This window comes from Delphinapterus leucas, chromosome 2 (genome assembly GCF_059928025.1).
Source record: "Delphinapterus leucas isolate spDelLeu-1000000601 "Yukka" chromosome 2, BTC_Dleu_Yukka2, whole genome shotgun sequence".
Classification (NCBI taxonomy): Eukaryota; Metazoa; Chordata; class Mammalia; order Artiodactyla; family Monodontidae; genus Delphinapterus; species Delphinapterus leucas.
Window position 1 is genome coordinate 32,698,938 of NC_143130.1, and position 18,582 is coordinate 32,717,519.

The 18,582-nt window shown below is 45.3% G+C and overlaps 1 protein-coding gene across 4 annotated transcripts in view; it reads left to right on the forward strand.

The window, feature by feature from the left end:
- The window catches only part of DIP2C (DIP2 acetate--CoA ligase C (putative)), a 363,448-nt gene that overhangs the window by 152,891 nt on the left and 191,975 nt on the right, over positions 1-18,582 (forward strand). The gene's annotated exons all lie outside the window — the stretch shown is intronic.

Consider the following 18,582-nt stretch of genomic DNA (forward strand, 5'->3'; position numbering starts at 1 on the left):
TTGTTGCATGACTTTTTTGTTTTAGTACTATTCATTAATTCAGATATTTTTCAGGGTGTAAATAAAGTGAACTGTACCAGGAAGCAGTGAGCATGTCCTTGGTTATTCATGAGCTTGTATTGTGGGGAAAAGCATCGTTTTTCTCTGAGTTAAGCTTCATGTTTTCTCTGTTATCGCCAAGACTAGATCAAGGTTTTTTGTGGAAGAAGCAGCTGTTTAAAGTACCTTGTCACCCTCAGCATTTGCACATCTGTATGTCGGTTTCCCTGGTGTCAGCATCGACCACTTCCCTCTGCAGCGTCAGAAGCAGGAGCGTGACTTCTAACCACATGGTGCGTTTGTAACTGGATGCACGCGGGGAAGGAGTATTACAGACAGCAAGAGACCGTGTCTGTCCTCCCTGTACTCAACTCAGAGTCGTGTTGGTGGGAGGGTTAGATTTCAGCCCAGTTTTGATGATGAAGGTGACGGATTGGGCCCTGAGAGAGGCTGTGTCACCGTCCTGCCTAAATGGCACCTCCTCTGGGACCTGTGGTGTGAATGTGGTCAGAGCAGCTTATCTGTCTGTCACGTCTTCCCGCAGGAATGGAGGCCCCGCCGGACGAATCGGTGATTGAGTGAGTGGGTTTGTGAGCCTGGAAAGTTCAGAAGTGGGACAGGCTTATGCTTTGCCTGTTTACTGGCTTTGGTCCAGCCTGGGCTCTTGCTCCAGTTGGCCTCCCATGCACGGCCTTATCCACAGTGTGCTTCCTGTGGCCACCGCACAATAGCAGTTCTGGAACATCATCCTCTGTGGGTCCCCTCAGAACCTAGGGGCAGCGGTGGGGAGGCTGAGTGCCAGCCTGAGGACCGGCCCAGACCCTATGGCCAGGAGAACGTCAGGCGCTGGTTAGCTCAGGCCTGGGCTACCTGAGCCAACCACCATGGCAGGGGCTGCAGGGGGAGGATGGATATCAAAGAAAAATCGGCCTGTTGTCAGCAAACAGATGGAAGTGGGTACTGGATGGGCAGCTTGAAAAGTTCATGCTAGTTCCATATGCAGAACCCAGGCTTGCAGATCTGACATAGGAATTCCCATACTGTTGAAGTGGGTTAAATAGTGAAGTGGTCTTTAGACGTGGTTGGAGTGGGTTAATGTAAAACAACCCTTCTCACTTCCTCCTTAACAGTAAAACTGTTTACTTAGAGAGTCAGAGGAGATGAGGAATGGGCTGCTGGGATTGTTGTCCGAGGGGAAGAGACCTGTTATTGCACTGTGCAGGAACTTTCGTCACACCAGCTCTGGGGGCCTCTCCTGCCTCCCCTGTCCCATGAGGCAGTGACAGTTGCCCCATTGCTACATTCCCAACGTATTGGACGTTTAGGTTTAGTTTTCCACCAAACTCAGTTCTCGAGGGGACAGAGCCTCTTGTGGACAGAGGAAGTGCCATGAAATCAGTGCTGCAGACCCACACGCTCGTCTAGGAGCAGAGGGCTGTGCTGCTACGAGTCTGCACTGGCTTTAGTGTCGAAGGGGAAGTGCTGCCTGGATAGAACAGTGTTAGTTCCTTAGTCACTTCTCCACGACTCAGCTGGGCAGCGTTCTTGGGTACTCGGAGCTGGAGCTGATGGGAGAACCATCGTTTCCTGCTCAGTTAGGGCCCCGAGCCTGTCCCAGTGCTGCAGCCCATTGTAAGACCACACATGGTTCTGAGGGGGAGCCTGATTCTGGAGTCGGTGCTTCTCCTAAGTTAGAGGGGACGGTGGGTATTAATGTTTCCTTTATCGGTAAAATTCCCTCAAACCCCACCCACCCGGACAGCCATGCTCAGTGAAGCTCTGGCAGTCTCTCTGTGTTGTTTGAAGTGTGAACTTCACATGGAAGTGGAAGAATAGGTGTAGGATTTCACTGACATAATATATTTCTTTCCAGTAGAATTGCACTGAAGAGGCTCCCACGTTTCCTCTGACTCTTAGATGGCACCTAAGTGTTGCCTGACCCTCTGGCTTGCTGCTGATATCAACAAGTGACATTTTATAGCAGCACAAATAGGGGTGCCTTGAGGTAAATTCAGTGTAACATAGGCGTGTTTGTAAAAGAAAGGGGCCATCTCTCTGCTACTGACACGTTTGCTTGGAGTATTGATTTTGTTCCAACTCTGATGGAAAATGATGAACGGCGTCCAGTCTAATCTTTCAGAAATTCATTAGAAGTCGTTCACAGTTTGTCTGCTTGTTTTTTTCCTCTCATGATCTGAGTATAATGAGGAATTCCTTTTGTCATCATCACCAACAAGAAACTCGTGTTTTGCAAGTCCTTGGGCACTGTGGTGAGAGCAGGTGCCAGTGCCCTGTCCTCAGGGAGCTCTCAGACCAGGTGTGACAAGTGTGGGCAGGTTCGTGTGGTGGGAGGAATCTTCAGGGGAGAAAAAATCCACAGATCCTGTGACTCCTCTCAACCCCTCTTCTTTTTGTTTGTTTTTCATTTACCGTCTCTGAAATGGGGATGCACTTTACAATCAAGGGAGCAGCCTAGTTTAATTAGCGTATTTTTACCTTGGTGGTAGGTAATGTAATTTGCCTTGGACTAGATTTGATGAATACAGTAAGTACTCAGAGAGGGAGGGGGAGGTGTTTCAGGGAAAGAGAATGGGCTTGGCAAGGTGGGGACTTGTGCGTGGAATAAAGAGCCGTAGGGATGGGGGTGGGAAGGGGCTTTAGTGCCAAGCTGCAGCGTGGAGGCCGCGTGGACTGGGTGGGGCAGCGGAGTCCAGCATTAGAATGTTCCCATGGAATCAGGCATCCACAGGTGTTCGTCCCACCAGACCTGAATTTCTGCATTCCTTTCTTAAAACCCACAAGGTGAGGAAAAAGCTCTGGCACGGCTGAGTTGTTATATCCAACAGCCATCTCTGGAAAGAGTCTAGACAGCTCTTTCAGGTTGGTGATGGCCTTGGACCTGGGAGTTGGGTCCCTGTTGAGCCTTGTGTCCCTGCGTGGGCACCAGGCAGAGCGGGACGGATGAAGGATTCTGGGCTCAGTGCAGATCACCTGCAAAGCGAGCTTGTCAGGAAAGGCTTGATGCCACATCACCCTGCAGTACCCTCAGGGGGTCCTGTGTGAGTCTAGGCTGACTCCATGTCATCCTCAGACTTCTGAAATGTGGGGGTTAAGTGTGGTTCTGTATTATGCATAGGGTGACGACACGTACACCTGCTTACTCAAGGACCCATGGTGCTCGCTGCTGGGGGTCATTCCAGGAAAGGTTGTTTCCATGCACCAGTGGATGCACTTCCCATCGACAGCAAGTAGTCAGTGGCCCAGGGTACCTTTTTTTGTATAAGTTGCCAAGAAAACCCCTAAAGCCATAGTTGCCGCCTCTTGGAGGAACTGCCCTTCTCTGGTGTGTCTATCGCTTCTGCTGCTTCTGTTTCTCTTATCTTGAGATACTGAGTTAGTATAGTATCATTCATATTAACTTCAAATCTGAATTTGCCTCTGATTTTTAAAGAACAGGTACATCGATAAGCTTGTGTTGCTGTTTAACTGGAAAGCCAGGGTGTGCTGATGTATCTGGCAGGATGTGACAAGCAGAGCGACCAAGAATTCGCGTCCTATTTCTTGGGTTGGCTTTTCCCAATCTACAGATGTGGGGTGAGGGTGACAGCCTGCTCACCACCTGATACTTTGTGCTCCTTGAAGAGGGAGGACTTTGAGCCGAAGCATGGCTAGTAATGTGTGCGGATTCTAAGTAGGGACGAGGGACAGCTGCTGAGTGATTCAGCTGGCACTTGCACACACAGGAAATAGTCCGATGTTCAAAAATTCCTCCTTGTGTGGTTGTCACTAAAATGGGCACAATAATGTGTATTCACTGAGTTCCAAAGAAAGAGGGTCTGGGGCTTCCCTGGTGGCGCAGCGGTTGAGAGTCTGCCTGCCGATGCAGGGGACACGGGTTCGTGCCCTGGTCCGGGAGGATCCCACATGCCGTGGAGCAGCTGGGCCCGTGAGCCATGGCCGCTGAGCCTGCACGTCCGGAGCCTGTGCTCCACAACGGGAGAGGCCACAACAGTGAGAGGCCCGCGTACCGCAAAAAAACAAAACAAACAAAAAGAAAAAACAAAGAAAGAAGGTCTGTAGGAAGGTTATTAAACTTGGAAGACTTTCTCTAACCCCTCCTACGTTTGTGGTCGAATCCTGACATCACCAGTGGGGCTGGGGAACGGCCCCCTCACCGTCACCCTCACGTACCTTCTCACACTGTTGTTCCATAACAGTGGGGAGTAGGACGTGGGGTGGGTGGGAAGCTCCACCAGCATTTAGGATAAACAACCAGTTTCCTGTGGACCTTATGAGTACAAGCTATTCCACTGGGTGAGGGATTCCCTACAATGTATCCCCCCAACCCAAATCAAAGGAACTAGTTTTGAGCATAAACACGTTCTTAATGTCGTAGCTTTTACAGCGGAACCCTACTGTGGGGCCGTTAGTTTTGTCTTAGTCCACCATTAGCAGATCCAGGAGCGTCTTGTGTTGATGGTGAATGTTTACCATCGTGTGTAAAGAAGGGAGTGAACCTTTATGTATATACTGAAATCAGATGAGACACGATTGCTGTGTGATCCCTGCAGGGGTGCTTACAGCTTTTTTTGAGGGCTAAATTCTTATTTTTAGATATCATGACATCTTTTAAAGCTGCCTTCACTTACTAAAAATCAGCATAAGTATGAAAATCAGTCTTGGAGTAGAAAGGGATATACTTCAACTGAGTAATAACTATGCATATGTTAAAAATATCAGCTAAAAATTACTCGAAGTGTTAACCATGAATGGATACAAAATGCAAGCTGGAAGAGTTATTCTTTCAGTATCAAAATTTTAAAAGGTTTTTGTGACACTTTTAACTATGGACAAATTACTATTAAAACTCAGCTACATTTATAACATTTTAAATAACTAATTGTTTTACATTATTTGTTAACTTTTCCTGAGGCATTTTGCATAGTTATGTAATTAATGTTTATCTCTTTGCCAGAATTCTGTTCATTTTTTTTTTAGATCAGAAACCTAAAATGAAATGTTTCCTTTCCATTAAATTGTTATTGAGCTATGTAACTATCAATTTGTGAATGTGAGAACAAGATTATCTTGTCTCTTTTGGGATAATTCTTGCTTAATATTGATAATGCTAAATGTTAAAATTATAGAACAGCTTATTTCTTTGGAAATTAGTATTTGCATGCTTGCCAGGTGAGAAATGTTGAAAATGCGGACATGAAGAAATTAAATTGCATTCATTTTGTATAGAAAGAAGACATTAAAAACCCCTTTTGTCTTTTGCCACCACTGTGTTTGCTTAGGTACAGAAATGAGGTCGTTGTAGGCACTTAGAATCTTATCTTTCACTTCCACAGTACTAAGCAAACATAGTCTCCTAATTCCAATACTCAGACTCCTGATTATCAGATCCAGGGGAATGGATGATAATATACGTGAGCGTTGGCATTTGATATGTGGGAGTCCTAACCACACACAGGCTGCTGGAGTGGGAGCCACTGGGCCACCAGGGCCTGGAATGTGCGTGGCTGGGAGCAATGAAGACAAGGAAAGAAAATGCTGGCAAGAAAGCAGCAGCAGTGCCCATGAGGGTTGGAGTCTGGGACCCTTAAGAATGAGGGGGAAGCAGACACCTCTGGGCTAATCCCTGGGGCCTATCCCTGGAAGAAGCCATGGTCTGGAAGGACCAGGATAGCTGCTCCGGGTGGTCTGAGCTCAGCCCTCCCAGCTTGAGAACTCTCTTGGCAACAGCTGCCCTGGAGGCAGGCTGTGAAGATTCAGTGGACAGAGATGGAAAGATGCTGAGAACAGGGCTGATGCTCTCACGACCGTTGGGTGCCAGCAAGTGGGAAACACTTGACCAGCTCGGCTTCCTGAACTGAGCTGCAGGTCTGCTGCTTAAACACTCTGAGCACATCAGTGGAAACTCAGATTTCGTGCGCAGCAGTGGTGAAGGGGACACTCCCTCCTGGTTGGAATGTCTGAGTAGAATAAAGCGTAAGGAAACGGTGTAGTTCATCAGTGTGAGCAGGTGTCCATGGTGGGATCGAATAGACATTCCTCAGAGCCAGGGAGATAAGCGGGACCTTTTCTCACTCTGATGTGACTGACATTCATGCTGTTCCTGCCCATATGCAGACAAGAGGAGGTGTCACTGGGAGCTGGTTCATTTTCCTGTTTTCTGATTGGAAATTCATGGTTTAAGTTCAGCTGGCATCAGAGTCTTTACATCGTTGAGCTTGGAAGCTTTTCAAACACTCAACTGTATGAGCAGGGATCGTCTGCATCCTGTAGCCTCCACAATGGGTAGCCGGGGTGTGAAGTCCTGTCTTCACCATTAGTGTTTGCAAATGCCTGTCTCTTTGCATAAAAGTTTGTTTTTCTTGAAGGTTCCAGTTAGATCCTTTTACTTAATGAAATACTTAAAACTGTCATGAAAATGAATCTGCCAGCCACCATGATGAACGTGGGTGGGTTTTGTTTGTTTTCCTGTGGTGAATATTTTACTAGTGTAAATACTTGCATGAATGCTGAACACTGGGGATGGTGTCATTTTTCTGCTCATTCCCTCTTGGTTATAGTTAATGACTTCCACTTGGAAGGTGTGTCAGGCACAGTGAAGGGTGAGGATTACGGGCTACACTGAAGAGTAACCGTTGGTTCAAACCCTGCACAGGTGTCTGTTGCTTTTGAGTAAAATTAAGTGGTGATTTCCATTCTCAAGGGAAACATACACAAACACACAACAGAAATAACTTTAAAAAACAAACCTTTTAGTTTATGTGAGGTCCAGCAAATTTAGCTTGCAAAGTTTAACCATTTTCTCCTAGAAGGCATTATTAATTCGGTGGCTTTTTTTCTAGAAGTCATTAATTCAGTAGTATAAGTTAAATATATTTCTTTTGCCTGAAACTAATCACGGATTCTAAAACCAGTGACTAAAAATGGAATGTTAGGGCTTCCCTGGTGGCGCAGTGGTTGAGAGTCCGCCTGCTGATGCAGGGGACACGGGTTCGTGCCCCGGTTCGGGAAGATCCCACATGCTGCGGAGCGGCTGAGCCCATGAGCCATGGCCACTGAGCCTGCACGTCCGGAGCCTGTGCTCCACAATGGGAGAGGCCACAACAGTAAGAGGCCCACGTACCGCAAAAAAAAAAAAAAAAAGGAATGTTAAATTAGGTATAGTGCCCCTGAAGGAAAATACCCAATATTGGATACATGTATTTAGAAAGTGTAGGACTCTTAAACGTCACGTGCTTTTGACATACACTTTGTTTACTAGTTTTGACCTACATTTGTAAGAACACATATCTTAAGTTGTTTGGATACAACTGCAGATATGTGTGCTCATGTATGTATAAATATTCAGTGTTTTTCTCCCTTTCCATAAACAAAGAAGACATCAACACTCTTCTATATCAGTATTAGTAGTAGAGAGCCATTTTTTCCCTCAAAATTAGAAGTCAGTTTTCAGGAAACCCTTATAATCTTTGTGAATTTGGTTTACCTTAATAATATGCCTCTAGGACAAAAACAAAAACAGAAACAAACCAAAACCACATATATTTGTGGGCTGCATTTAAAAATTTTCAATACCACACGCCTTAGAAAGGTAAACATTTACGAACAGAAAATGTAAAAGGACGCATTAAGGGCAGTTGGTGAGAAAGCACTGGGGTAAAAAAGCAGTCACTGGGTTACCCTGATGTGTCCAACACTTCAGTGGATGTGTTAAGTGGCTGACTGTACCCTGACTGCAGGGCCTATGGGAAGCCCAGGAATAATGGTCAGGAATGTCCCTGCTCCTTACCAGGTAGGCAGGACAGACAACAGTCTCAAGGTGGGTGGAAATTTGAGTTTAAGTGCCAAGGACTCCAAACAGTGTAGGCATGGAAGAGTTACTGTAGATGAGTGAACAGTGTTGTACATCCTTAACCACTGGGCTTGCACACTGAGTTAAGTGTCATTTCATTTTCACCTGTGCTTTTCTACGCTGGTCCTTGGCTTGTCTGAATTGCTTTGCTATCCAAGTTAGTTTGCAACATGAGCACATTTTCACATTGTCTTTGCATATTGATTTAAGCTTTGATTACTTATTATTTTTTCTTATTTCAAATGGAAGAGGGTTTTTTTTTCTTATCCTGTGATTGTATGGAGCATATTTTGGAATATGCATACTTTGTAAAGATTACCTGTAAATACACATGTACTCGAAAATCCAGCAGAGATTGTGGGTCCCAAAACTAAAGCAGAGATCTTTGTTTACAGCGCCTTCCACTTCTAATGACACATCAGTGGGTAGAGGATTGTATACATTATGCTTCATTATTTACCTTTTGAATAGATGTATTATTAATAATTGCCACGTGATCAAAGTTGGGCAAAATGTTTAGAAAGCATAATGTTTCCATAAGTTAGAAGTTTGTACTGTCATGGTTATTCTTATTTAACATTAGGTAGTGGACTCATCCAAACTTTATCACGCACGTTATATGCCAAGATTGTCCAGATGCTTTATTCCAGTAGTTCAGGGTAATTTTGACCTTGAAAGTGATTTTGTGCACAGGAAGCCTCAGTGTTTGCTGGGGGAATTCCTGTAGCTCATTGGTCTCACAAAAAGAAGTAACCATTATACAAACTTACTCAAAATAACTGGCCTACTACACGTCTTCTAGTATGTTTTTTGCCCTCCTGCCCCCCATCCCCCCAAATCCTTTAACTGCAGGCCTTTTCAGGACAGAGCCATTATTTTAGAAAGCAGGATTTTTAAGTTTATATGTATAAATATTTAAATATATGTATTTATACATATAATTATATAATATTTATATATGTTATATATATTTATATGTGTATAATTTGAAGATAAAATATAAAAATCCTAGAATATTCTGCATCTTGCAAAACTATAAGAGGGAGATAATATTCAGTCAGTTTTATCTTTCTAATAAAATCTTTGTCTCCATTTTATTCCCATTACTTGCCCAGATGGGGCAATTTGTTTAAGAAAGTCACTGGACTCATTAATTTAGGCACCACTTTATGTACATCGTTAAACATGGTTTAAAAGTGAGAATGTAACTGTTATTTAATCTTTCATTCAGCAATTGTTTAGTGATAGGGGTTGTGTCTGTTTCTGGCACATAGTAGGATCTCTTGTATGAATGAATGGGAAAATAAAAGTCAGGGTCACTTCCATGGTGTTTGGGAATTTTGAGTAGGAATGAGTATGAAGCTTATTTAATAAGGGCCAAGTGAAAGCTGTATTTTGTACCATTTCAGAGGTGATTCAGTCTTGGACAGTAGCAGTGTGCTCTTCAGATCCTGGATTTCCAGAAGGTCAGAGTGCCCCTTTGATACTGTGTTCTATCCCGTCTGAGAGAAGAAACAGAGGGCTGTGGTGGCCCCTCATTTCAAAGAGGAAAACGAGGCTTACATCACCGTGCCTGTGACAGGCGGTCTCCTGGCCAGCATCTTGGGCTTCCTGAAGCTGCTCGGGGCCCTGCTGGTGGGAAAGGCAGGACAGCTGCAGGGAGCAGTGTGTGAGCCTACCTCTGACCCTGACCGCTGGCTGACCTGGGGCAGGGGTGGCTTTTGAGGGAAGTGAGTACGTCTACCAGGGTGCTCCTAGTGTGTGGATTTGCGCAGAGGACCTGAGCTGGCCCAAATCCCTGTAAACATTTATAGGTGGTCTGGGCTTGCTGAGGGGGTCGCCAGTTTTATTTTCTGGGTCTAAACTTACTCTCTGAGGTGGCCCAGGAACCTTTCTGAGCAGGAGCTGACCAGCTTAGAGTTGGGGTCCATCCACCCCCCTCCAACCATGGTGATCTTGGGTCCCTAAGCTAGCACTTGGGTCATTATGAAGTTCCAGAGATCAGTGTGTCCATTCTGTAGGGTAACATGAACAGTTTGATGAATGACGACTAGAAGTCCCAGGTGTCCTTTGGAAAAGCCCAACAGTTCAAAAAGGGACACAGATGATAGATGTGGCTGCCTTGGTTCCTGGGGCCAGTGCTGGCAACCAGTCTGCAGGTGCACATCCACCAGTCTTGCCATCGAGGGGATCAGGTGGTGTCGTTTCCACTGAACAAGCTATTCTCAGTCCATTCAGAGTAATCAAGAATGTTGAGGAGGGTCTGCCTGCTTAGGGGAGAAAATTATCTAGACTAAGTTTTTCAGAATTGGTTCCTTCCACGAAAACAGGAAGTCATTCTTCATACGGTCAACAGTTCTTTGTAAACTAGAGTAACGTTGGTAAGAAATGTCAGTTTGCAAATAAATCATACAGTACAGGGAAACTTATACGTAAGCATTTACAGAGTTTTGAAATTTTTTATTAATTATTAGCCAGTAGGATTCAACATATTCTCACAGGTTCCTTAACTCAGTGGCACAGTGGAAGTTTTTTTGGGCCTCGGCTGTCCCTGGGGTAGAGTGTGAGTTGGCACTGAGGTGCTGTGTATGCTGATGGAAGATTAAATAGTCAAGGGAAGATACAGGGGGAGGTGAGCAGATTTCCTCCTTGAAGAATTTTATTTAGCTGAGAAGACATGGGTAGAAATTGAATTTCAGGTAAATAAAATGTAAGTCAAACCGTCACTGATGGACAGAAAGTGCATTCCTAACAAGCCCACTAAAGAAAGCTGCCTGGGGACCAGCAGAAGCAAGGATGACAGTGTCTGCACTGCGGCAGATGCTGGGCCTGGCCCCATCCTGAGTCCTGGTGGAGTGGGAGTTGGCCGGGACTGGGAGAGAGAAGCATGCGAGGCTTGTGTAGCCCAGGTGGCTGGCTGTCAGGAGACATCATGTTCCCCCAGAGTCGCCTGCGCACAGCCAGCAAGGTTCAGGGGAAATGCTCCAAGCACTTTCCTTCAGTTGGTTATCTTATGTTCAGACCAAGAATGCTTTCTTGGACTCAACACTTTGTAGATGTCTTATTCCTTTCTTTGCCCTTAGTGAAGCAAGAAGTGATCACAGGCCAGAAGAGTAATGGGGACAAGATTGTTGTCGCCACAGAGAAGATTGCTAGGAAATAGGTCAACTGCATAGCGGAATGTTGCAAAAACTGAAGTGTTTTTAAAACTCTTCACAGATATCTTCCCTATCCCAGCCTATTCCAAAATAACTAATTTTGTGGCACTTATGTTTTGAGATTCCACCTCCCAGTGTATGATAGTTGCCTCAAGAAATTTCACTTCTTCCTCCCTCCATGTTCCCTGTATTCTGTAGCCCACGTCCTGGGGGACTGTCACAGTGAAGCGTCTGTCTTACCATTGTGCTCTTTAGACGGTTGAGCATCCGGCTTCCACAAATCAGGTTTGTCTAGATCTATGTAACTGATGTGCATCGTGGGATTGATCTTTACTGGATCACGTGTAAGTTTGTAGAGGATAAGTTTTTGGCAGAGACAGAGTAGTCAGCTAATTGCAGCACCAAACGGGTGTTACAAGTTGAGGTGAAGGTTCTTCCCTTCCTCCTTACCATCAGTGAGGATTCATTCTGAAGTTGGTAAAAAGAAAAGTAGCTGCTACGGTGGAACAACCAGAAACTGCTGGAGGAGATAAAGTGTGTGTACTTTCTCCTTGCCCGGTAATTTTTTTTAAATCTGCAAGATACACTTTAGCATCTTTTATATTTTTCTTCAGTGATTCATTTACTTGAAAAAACAGAAGTCTTCCCACACAGACCAATATTCAAAATCTATTAACAGTTTGTGGGGATGGGGAAGGAATCACAGGGTTGGGCTTTTCTGTTTTTTTTGGTTTTTTTTTTTTTTTCATTTACTTCCACTTAAGCACTTAAGCTCATTGTGCCAGAAATGGTTTTTTAAATTTAACTGTGGAGAAAATATGAGTGTGTGTGTACTTAAATATTTCCTCACAAGAGAGGGGGCTCATTGGGGTTCATCCAGCTGATGTGATGGGTTGATGTTTTCCTGCGTTTGGTCCATGCATGTTCCTGTGACATGTAATTTACATAAATGCTCTGTAAATCTTGTGTTAAAAGGGCCTTGTTCCTGCTCAAAAAAAGCAGTTTTTGCCTTGGTTCTGCCTCTAGACAAAAGAGCTGTCCGATTTTTGAGAGGGGCCCTTCCTCTGCCCCCTACACATGGAATCTCCAGCAGGGTGGTCCTCACGGGTTGAAGCTCCAAGTGGTGGATGTATTCGCTTTGTGCCCTATCCAGTGATGATGGGATGGAGGATGTTCTTACTGATGAGGAGTTTACAGTGTGAAAGGGGAACGTGGTTGCCTGAAGCCAGGAAGCTAGTGCACAGAACCTAGACCTTGTTTACCTGTGATGTGCTCACCTGGTGTGACGTGGCATCCTGGGACTGCAGGGCTCCCAGTGGGGGCAGTGAGACCCCACGGGTGGGCACAAGGAGGAGAGTGGGCTTCTGAGTAAGTGGAGGACTTGGTGCTCTGGGTTGAGGGTCTGCCTGGGATGCTGGGTGAGAACAGCAGCCCCTCCCCAAATGTCGGGAGAGCACGAGCACCCTTCAGCGTGGGCTGGATGCCCTAGTTACCAACCTACCGCTTCACATTCAAAGAGAAATTTTAAACCATGCTTCGCTCCTAAACTGTGTTTTTAGGCTTAATTAAAATTACCTGATTCCCATAAGCCCTGTTTTCTTGTCTTAGGATCCTGTGGTGACTCCCCTGCTGTATTTCACGTTGAACTTCTGGGTTCTTGCACGTTTTCTCTCGCACACGCTGCAGCTGCTTGTCATGTTGCGCTTTGCCCAGTCTCCACAGAACCAGACCCCTGCTCCCCTCTGTCCCTTCTCGCGTGTGCATTCCTGTCCTCCCTTACATCTCTCTGCCTCTCCGTAGTCTCACCTCTAAGGGGGAGCCCTCTGGGTCTGCTCTGCACCTCTGCTTTCACTGCAGGGCTCTTGAGGCTTTGTAGATCCGAGTCTGGCTCCTCATTGTACAGATGGGAAAACTGAGGGCTGGGGAGGTTGTGCTCCTGGCCAACTTACAGCCGGGTAAGTGACCCCCTGGGAGCCAGTCCCCGCTTCCCGAATCCAGGTCTGTGCCTTCTCTACACACAGGGTTATGGCTGCTTGTGCTGTGGTTTTTCTTACTGTCAGGTCACGTGTGGTCAGGGCTGGGCCCTCCCTTCTTCGTTCATCCTGGCTAATGGCTCAGAGGATGTCGTCCGAAATGGTCAAAAGGGGATGAGCCAGGCACATACACTCTAGAATTGACCTGGAGTTGGACTGTTTTCTTCGGGAACCTAAGGATAGACGTTCCATATGGAAATGTGCATTATCAAAGGATCAGGATGATGAAAATCACAAAATGCTGGTGAAAGAAATCAGAGTTAAATACCTTGTTCATGGATCAGATGATGCAATGTGTAAAGATATCAATTCTTCCTAAATTGATCTGTAGATTTAAGAGAACTCCTATCAAGTTCTCAGCTTTGTGGTAGACATAACAAACTTTTCCTAAAATTTATGTGGAAAGGGAAAGGCCCTTGAATAACCAAAACAGCTTTGACAAGAATAAAGTAGGAGAAATCATTCTTCCTCATGCTAAGGCTTCCTGTGTAGCCACAGTTGTCAAGAGTGTGGGTTAGACCCACGGTGCAGTGGAATGGGGTGGGGAACTCAGACCTACACAAAATGCCCAATTAATTTTTGACCAAGGAGCAAAACCAATTCAATGGCGGAGGGATGACCTGTTCCATAAATCATATTGGAGGAATTGGACATCCATAGGCCAAAAAAAGAATCTAGACCTGAATCCCACACCTTATACAAAAATTAACTTAAGGATCATAGATCTCAGTGTAAAATGTAAAACTACAAAACATCTAGCAAAATAGAGAAGTCTTCAAATCTGAGGATGAGGCAAAGAGTTCTTAGATTGAAACTAAAAGCACAGTCCCTAAAATGAAAAATGGATAAATTGGACTTCATCAAGATGAAAACTTCTGTTCTGTGGAAGACTGTAAGAGGATGAAAAGATGCTGGAACTGGGGGTGCCCCTGTGTTTGTAGACCTGCACTCACCCTTCCTGACTCTGACAAGTGTCAAAGTTAAGTGGTAACATCCGGACCTCACTGGCTAGAGTTAAGATTTCAACATAGTGCATATTTAAAATATATATTTTTCTTTCTGGTCATGCCATTAACTAAATGTTTTGAGGAACTTTATGGTTATTCCCATAAACGTACAAATCCCAATCATGTTGAGAATTTTTTTCCATCATCCTGAGCATTTGAATAAGTGTTGGTGATTTTATAATCCTAGAGGAGGGTTTATATTTATCCTGATTACCTTACTTAAAATATCCTTATAGAACTCAAATTTCTAAATTACTGGAAATATGGCATAAACCTGAGAAAAATGAAAGAGCGATAAATCCAGTCGTAAGATAGTAACAAAGGAAAACACAATAATTGGGAAGTGATGTGACGTCTCGAGATGTGGGCCCAGGCTCTGGAAGGACGTGAAGGTGCTGCTGATGGGTTTGCGCACAGTCCCGGAGCAGCCTTCGCCAGGCTCCGAGGACGAGGCCCCGCGGTCTCACCACCCTCCTAGTGGTAGGTCAGTGGGTGGGGAGCGGGCGGGCGCTGGGGACTGAGATCCAGAGCTGCGAGCCACTGTGTGGTCGACACAGGGAGAGCTGATGGCACCCCAGGTCCGGTTACTGTGGCGGGGATAAAAGAGAAGCGCGTGGATGCCTAAGAGGTTGGGATTTCAAGTTTCCTCGGGATTTCTGATACCTCTGTCATCTGCTGCCTTCGGCCTCACTCCCCTGGAGCCATCCTGCTCTTTGCATGTACTGCTGGCTGGCTCGCCCAGCATGGAATTCTTCCCGCCCAACTCGGAGCGGGTGCCATGCCTGGGAGCCTGGTAGTGTCCTTCACAAGTTTGCACGTGTAGTAGGTACCACATGAGTACTTGCTGGGTTTTTAAACTATGTTTTCTTCCCTATTTCATGCTTTCTGAGACGTTTCACGTTCTGTGTATTTGATCTTTTCAACTACGGTGGAAGGTGATAGGTGTTATTACCAATATTTTATCACTGAGAAAGATGAGACCAGAGAAGTTAGCTGACATATGGTTTGTGTTCAGGGCGAAGAGAGGTTCCCGGTCTGCCTGCTTCTACTCCCCTGGACAGGTGGGTTCTTGCCAGGACAGCACAGTCTCTCTGCAGAAAAGAAAAGCTTCCCACAGAGATGACAAATGTGCCTCCAGCAGCTGGGTGGGAGGGGGAAGGCCGTCAAGGGTGCTCCCTAAGCCTTATAAAGCCAGCGGCTTAGGAGAGAGGCGTTCTGAAGGTTCCTGACAGCCATAAAATTCCAAACATGGAAATGATTGCTTTGTTATATAAAGCATTCGTTCCAGCATTAAATAATAAACTCCTGACACCAAGAATGGAAACCATCCCTGTTAGGCTGGTCTGTTTACTCGGCGCTTACCCAGCTGTGGAGGTGGCTCTGGGGCACATACTCCCCTCTTGGGGGTATTCCTGGCTCTACGGGTTGTCCTATTCTGACCCGAGACCCACAGGGCTCTGCAAATTCCTGTGGGGTCCAAGTTTGCCAGAATGAGGCCAGGATGGAAAAAGAGAGGAGCTGCAGTATCACCTCCCTTCTTGCATTTCCTAGGCTGGTTTTTCCTTCACTTTTCTAAGACTCAGGGTTTGCCTGGAAACTCTGGACTACAATATAAGTAAGAAAAAGAATTCTTCCCAGGGTGGGGTCGGGGCGGGGGCAGGGAGAATGGTCTCTGTCTTAGTGAGATTCAACCGTACATTGGGGGCTTTACTTGACTTGCATTTTCAGTTCAAATTTATGACTTGGCTGTAAATCTCTCTTCCCTTTGTTACAGAACACATGAGAACTTTAATTTCTACTGTTGTAATTCTTGGTCTTATGGAGCTTCTTTGTCCAAGAATAATAATATAAATAACATTTTTGATAAAGTAGAAAGTATCTCAAAAAATCACTTTTATTTTCTCTTCACTGAAGTTACAAACGATTTATGTGTTTACTTTTCTGTCATACATTCTTATTCCTAAAATGAAAGGAGAGTTAGATGGGTGTCTTGAGTATCAAAGCATGGAAAATACACTCTTTGGAATTTTGTATGGGAAATTCTCAAGCAAGGGATCCTGTGGTCCATGTCCTTTAACATCAGCAACTGTTTGCGCCTTTTCAAGGAGCAAAATGTAGACGCAGCATGGGCAAAGTGATCTACATGTTTCCTTGATAGTGTTCTTTTAGCTTACAGGTTGAAAGAATACTAATTAACCTGCTGTAAACCATGGAATAGTCTTTATGGATTGATAGGTTTTAATAAAGTCTTGCTTAGAAATGTGATGTGAAGTAGGGTTCCTCTCTCTCATAGCCTTTCTGCATTGAGTTTACAAAGTTTCATCCTGAAGACTGTGTGCTCATTACAGATCCAAAGTGAGGAGCAGAGGGGAGGAGCAGCCAAAGTTGGATGCTAAAGCATCCAGCTTTAGCCTGAATGGATGTAAAGTGAAGAGAAACACTGTGTGTTTCCATGGTGATACCGTGGCACTGATTGTAGGTCAACCTCAGGCAGAAACCAAGGAGGGGCTCTGGGTGGATGGAGTTGTGTGTAAAGCTAGCCAGCTTCTGTCTTTCCTACCCATCGTTCATCCATCTTCCTTCCTTCTATCAGTCATCTATCTATCCTTTCAATTTATTCTTTCTATCTCCATTCATCTACCTCTCTTATCTGTCTTACTATATTATCCTCATTGGTTGCTTCAGAACACAAGATCGCCCTACTTATATAAATTTGCAGTGAGTTTGACATAGATAGTCTGTTGGACCTCAGTCTACCAGATGCTAAAGTAGCTCCAGAGTTAAAAATAACTGGACTTTCTGCGTGGAAAAGGAAACGCAGCGAGGACATTTTAGCCCTGATGCTTGGGACGCCTGAGGAGCCTGCTCCTGCCGCAGACGCTGGATCCTTTACGTAACACATGAGCCAGGCTGGTGTTTCACACACTTTAATAATGGAATAATCATCGATTTCCCTCTGTCCTTTCCCCACATGGCCACTAAATAGTTAAATAATCACCAGGCATTTTCCCTGATTATGAATGCAGCATCTGTCCAGTCACTTATTTGAAGTCATTCTGTATGTTGGTGTCTGCTGCTCATTTGTGATTAACTCCATCAATACATAGTCCTGGTCTGTAAAACAGAGGGGTCATACTCGGTTCTGTAGGACACTGACCCGTGAAGGTGTCACAGCCCGGCTTTGAAGATAAGCCACTCGTATATGTTACAGAAACAAACTGTAAGCAGCCATCTGAGGCCTCATGAGACTTGTGCAGGAATCTGTGTGGCCAGAGCGCAAGGCTGGGACGTCACTGAGACAGGGCAGGGGCTGGGGGCATGGAAACAGGCAGTGGGGTGAGAGGTTGTCCCTGAGCAGGGTGTCCGGATCAGGCGGAGAGCTGGGCAGGACATCCGGTGGCAAGAATGCTGACCAGTGTTCACAGAGTGGAGGCTCGAGTGGAGACTCTAGGTGTGGCTTTCATGGGAAAAGTTTTGGACTTGGACAGAGGCGGTTTTCTTCTTAGATCTGGGGGCCTGGGCGAGAAACATAACCATTATTTGCACCTCGATTTCTTACCTGTAAAATCAGTTGTTATAAGGATGAAAAGAGATTATTTAGGACGCATAGGACAGGGCCGTGTAGTTAATACTTCTGGCGATGCAGGCTGCACACTGTGTTGTGGTGCTTACCAGGGAGTATGGCTGTGTGCTGGTAAAACTTTATTTCCAAAAACAGCCCACAGGCTGGATTTGTAGTTTTCCAACCTGTGATTTAGATACAATTCGTGGGGTGTGGAAGTTATTCAATAAATAGTGTCTCCCTTTCCCTCTTGTAGGTTTCGAAAGATGATAGCAGCCTGGGATTTCTGAGTCATATCTGGAGGTTCTCCGAGCTGACTGCTTAGTGGCATGACTTAGTAGTGGAGCTGAAATAGAACACCTGCGTGGAGGTACTGACTCCGCCTCCCACCCAGCCTTTCTGAGCCTGTGGGGTCAGGAACCGGAGTGGACGCCCCTGTGAGGCCGACATTAACATCTCCCCTTTAAAGAGGAGCTGTGGCTTCACGCGGAAAGCGCCTGTGTTCCTCTAGGCCAGGATCTTAACAACTGGAGCTTTCCAAAGTAAGACCACATTTAAAATGAGAGTGAATAGTGGGTGTCCTTTGAGGTTGGCTTCAAGGGAGGCCCCCCCAATACTTAAACGTTCATCTGAGAAATTTTTAAAACTTGAGCTCAACTTTTGTCTTTTAATATTTCTACTAGCTTAAATGGTTGATCCTCAGCCTTTACTATATGTCTGCCTTTACTAGTGGGATTTTTCTTTTCCTATAGATTCTTCTTGTTGTAGCCTTTTCTTTTCCACTTAGAGAAGATCCTTTAACATTCCTTTTAGGGTAGGTTCAGTATTGATGAAGTCTTTTAGTTTCTGCTTGTCTGAGAAGTTCTTTATCTCTTCTTCAATTCTGAACGGTAACCTTGCTGGGTAGAGTATC